Below are 4625 nucleotides of genomic sequence, written 5' to 3' on the forward strand. Positions count from 1 at the left end.
AGAGAGACAAATGAAGATTTTCAGATAGTCATAGGCAGTCAGTCATAATTTTTTTTAATCAAGAAAAATAGTGTGATATATTTGAGAAAATACTCAAAGAAGATGAGTGGGATCTTTTGGGCAGCTCTTGAAATAACTTGTTGGCCTTTCCTTGAACAGAGTTGCTTACATAAAAAAAACATGGATAGTTCATTTTAACTTTCAGTGCATTTATATGTGTTAGATTTAAAAAAAAATTAAAAGTACCTTGGATGAAACTTCAGTTCACATATGGCATCTGAAACTATGAAAGAAAGTCAGAAGTACCATCAAGACATACCTTTGTGAAGTGTTTACATTTCTACCTTTCTTTGCTGCTTGGGAATCATCCTCAGTAGTTCACAGCACATAACAAAATCTTCTTTGATGACTAGTTGTGAAAGGTAGGGAGTTTTCATAAGCAATGAAATAATGAGATACCTTTACAAAATAAGACCTTTGAATTATTCCATCTGCCCATAAGACATAAGAATTCGTAAAGCATATCAGTAAAACAATAGAAAATAATTTTAGTGCTCTTCTTTCTTCCTTCTGCTGTGCTGCCTTAATTCCATGAAAAAAGAGACTCAAAAGATTAATGTTTGGACCATCAGTAATCAGTATACCAATGAAACCCAGATGCTCATCAGTGGACTTTTACATAAGATGATAGCATCTATCATTTCCCTTAAATTCATTACAGTTTTGCCAGAAATCTGTCACTTATTTCTTCATTCATTTACAGAATCTAAGGAATATCCTTTCCTCTGCTTCAAGCAGTAGGTTCAGAGCTCACTTAAGTGTCTGTACATAGGCAGCCCCCTCAAATGATTATCTAGAAGTAGGTGGAAAACCACTAAGATTCTTCTGAGAACAAGTTAAGTTTGTTTTCCTCCTTTTAAATAAGAATTCTCAATTCTTGGTTTTGTTGTACATATTGTTTAAGGCCAATGAACAGCAAAGTTTCCTTATAATGCATTAATACTAGGTCAGTGAGTTTTTCCTGCCAATCTGTACTGTTCTCTTTAGCACAAATACCCTCAAACACATAGTATAAAACAACATGATTGCTAAGACACTTCTAATCCCTGACATAGTACTGATGAATTTGATTAATCTGTGTTTAATTTACACTGAAAATGAAATAAAAAAAACAATGGAAAACATTCTGTTCATCTGGCAACTTACAAAAAACAGTGCTATTTTAGCTATCACACATTAGCTGATTTATTGTTGATGTCACAGAAAAGTGTATATATGTACCTACCCACAGATATATATGATGTGTGCATCACTGATCCAGGATGTGAACTGGTGCAGAAGTTCACTAAGATATGTTGAGCTTAGCAGAAGGAAAGGACTTCATCAGAGCTTGCAGGTGATCAGCTACCACAATACAAATTTTATATTAGCTGTATGCATACATTAGATGTCATCAAATGTACATGTACACATGTCCAACTTGGAAGTCTGGTATAGTGCAGAATATAAAAACATAAACCTCTAAATGGTTCATAGAATCACAGATTCAATTGTAGCATCCTATTTCTGGCAGCAGCAGTTCAATCTTAAAAAAGCCTTGGGGCCTCAATATGACAGAGGCTGGCATTTTATATTTAAAGCATAGATCTAAAATACTCTACACTTCTGCATTATGAAAACTTACACTGGAAAGTAAGAGATGGCACCAGAGGATGCCTCTGTTGAAAGGTTGTTCAGGTGGAAAGCGTGATCTCAAGGGCAAGGAGGGCAGAGATCTCAACTGGTTAAGATGAATCAAGACGGTAAGAACAGAACTGAACTAGAGCTACAAAATTTGGATCTGGTCTTATATTTCAAGCACTGCTAGATTCTGAGCAAGTCTGTTGTACACACGTGTAATGGCAGCAAAAGCAGACCCAGCTGACCCCATGCAAGCAACACATCATAGGAGCTTGGACCTTTCCAAGAGCTACAGAGCACTTATATACCGGAGTATATAAGTCCTCCCCACCATGTCTAGACAAAGGCATCCATAATATGCCTAAAACGTCAATTCCTCCCCAATGTATGACAAGTATAGATTTAGTCAGGTGACTGGATGCACTTTGGAGATCAAGTAATTCAAATATGAGATCAGGGTGAGGACAGAAGTCTGCCTCAGCTGATACACAGATATATCTGTGAAGAGATACATATATATACACATATATATATACTGTGAACAGTGAAATTTGTGAGTCCTTATGTTCTCCCAAGTCACAAGGGTAATTTCATAGAAATTACATGGGCTCTGTTACACACCTATTCCTTGAACCTTATTTTAGAAATCATCATCATGTTTACATGTCTTCGCATTAGCAGCCTGGAAATTTTCCTGCTTACCTATTTCAAGACATTGGACTTCAGGTTATTTTCTTCAAAATACCACTACTCTGAGATCTTCGGAAGATCGAGACAGGTAACATAATCCCTAGGTTTATTGTGTGGAATTGGATAGCTACAAGCTAGAACAAATGGCACAGGACTGTCAAACAATTGTTTTGAGGACTACAATGGGAAAGAGCAAGTTTGCGTACAATGAATGGCCTGCATTTCCTCTGTCACATCTGCAGAAGTTTATGTCCTTATTTGGAGAGATAGAGCCAGCTCATGTGGTGTAATGCATGCTCTGAGCACATTGCAATGAATTGTTGGGTTTTAATGGGAGCTACCTGAGAAATTTTAATCTTCAGGCACTAACTGTAATGGCTTGGCAACTTACGCTTTGAAAATATCTATAGCTAACTGCCATAGCCAACCACTGTTTCTGTTCTTCCAGGACAGGCATAACGAGTCCCTTGTACAGTATATCAAAATCCTGTCCACCTTGGCATCAGTGCTACTGCTGTGCTCAGTTTATAAGCAGCTCTGTAGGTTGCTTAAATGGCTTTTTATATACACTAATGTCACAATTTAAAGGTAAAAACTCCAGTTATTTAGCTCTCAAAGTAACATTTTCAGGTCAGAAAGTGGAGTTGAATGGGTCCATGCAGTAGAAAGTCTGTATAGAAAGAACAACATCTCCCATAATGCACAGACGTTATGACAACCAGCCCTGATTGCATCTTCCACAATGGGAATTTATGTGAATGTGAGAGGCGTCCTTCCTTTAGACTCTGTCTTCATGCTTATTTAAGCACAACAGCTCACATTAACTAAAGAGGGTTAAAATGAGCCATCTTTCTTTAGAAGGGCAATTTGCTTTCATAGCTTGCTTGGTTATTTCCATGCTGTGTTTTTCTCAGCTGGGCCAGGTTTAGCCTTTAAAGCCTTTTCCCATGCAAGCAGAGCATGGGAAGTGCAGCTGCTCCTCTTAGCACATTCCTCTTGTTGGCCACAGCCTGAGAGCTTTCTCCAGCTTCCCCTGACACAGGGCAAGCTCAGTCCCAGGAATTCTGCTCCCCTGGGGCCTGCTTGTACCTTCACATTTCCTAAACCCGTCCATTCACCAGTGAAGGTTACGAAACTTCATAGCAAATCTTTATTTCCTTATTCCCTGGGGTCTGAAATACATCATGAAGAGTACACAGTTGACCAAGCTGGCTTGAGAAATGTCCTTTGCAGTGTTGTTTGGGCCATAGATTTCTTGTGCATTGATGATTCATGGAAGAAGACTTGATGATCTTGAAGGTCCTTTCCAACCTTAGTGATTCTGTGATTCTGTGATTCTGTGATGTATCATCATGTTAGGTCTATTTATGACTATCATTCTCTGTCATGTCTTTTGCTTAGGGTTTGTAGCAAATGCTTTAATGGTTTATCAGAGAGCAAAGACCATGACATGAATAATATAATTTTCTGTAGTAATTGCATCTTACCAAAAGTAGAGTCTTTGAAGGCTCTACTTTTTTGGCCTGTCATGTTCTTTCTGTGGTTATTTTTTTATCTACACTTGTTACTATGGATTTTTTTATTCTCGCATCAAGGATAGTCCCACACATGTCTTTGATAAAACCTTTTGAAATGTTCCATCGCTGCATCTTTCATTCATTTCTAGCAACTGAAGTTGATGACAGATACTGTACCAAATGCTTGTGACATACAGAATACTAATGACTGACTTTAATACCAGCTAATATGCCTTCCAACCCAAAGTATTCTGATTCTATGAATAGCAAGCTAGCACCAAAAGTCAACCAATCTGTTGATGAGCCAAGTAACTCTATCTGCATGGGGAGAAAGAAGAAAAATACAAAAATTAAATGCAAGTAATGAATCTGGTACTATGTGCAAACATATGTAAGAACTTAATTGAATTATCATTTGAGCTGAGCAAATAGTATGAAGCAAGTAACCTACTCAAATTTAACCTTTTTCATTTCATAAATTGGTCATGAGCTGCTTAAAATATACTCATAATTGTATATTATTCACAAAATATTTTGGCGAATAATTCTAGACAACTCTTGTAAACCTACCTGTATTAGAAATGTCAGCCCTGTTTTGACTTCAGTGAGGGCAGGCATTTAATAGGCATCTGTATTGGGTTTGTGTGGCAAGGTTTTGGGGGGGGGCACTACCAAAGGATGGCTTCTGTGAGAACCTGCTAGAAGCTTCCCCTATGTCCAAAAGACCCAGTGACAGCC

Source organism: Phaethon lepturus, unplaced genomic scaffold (genome assembly GCF_000687285.1).
Source record: "Phaethon lepturus isolate BGI_N335 unplaced genomic scaffold, ASM68728v1 scaffold7471, whole genome shotgun sequence".
In the NCBI taxonomy this organism is placed as follows: domain Eukaryota; kingdom Metazoa; phylum Chordata; class Aves; order Phaethontiformes; family Phaethontidae; genus Phaethon; species Phaethon lepturus.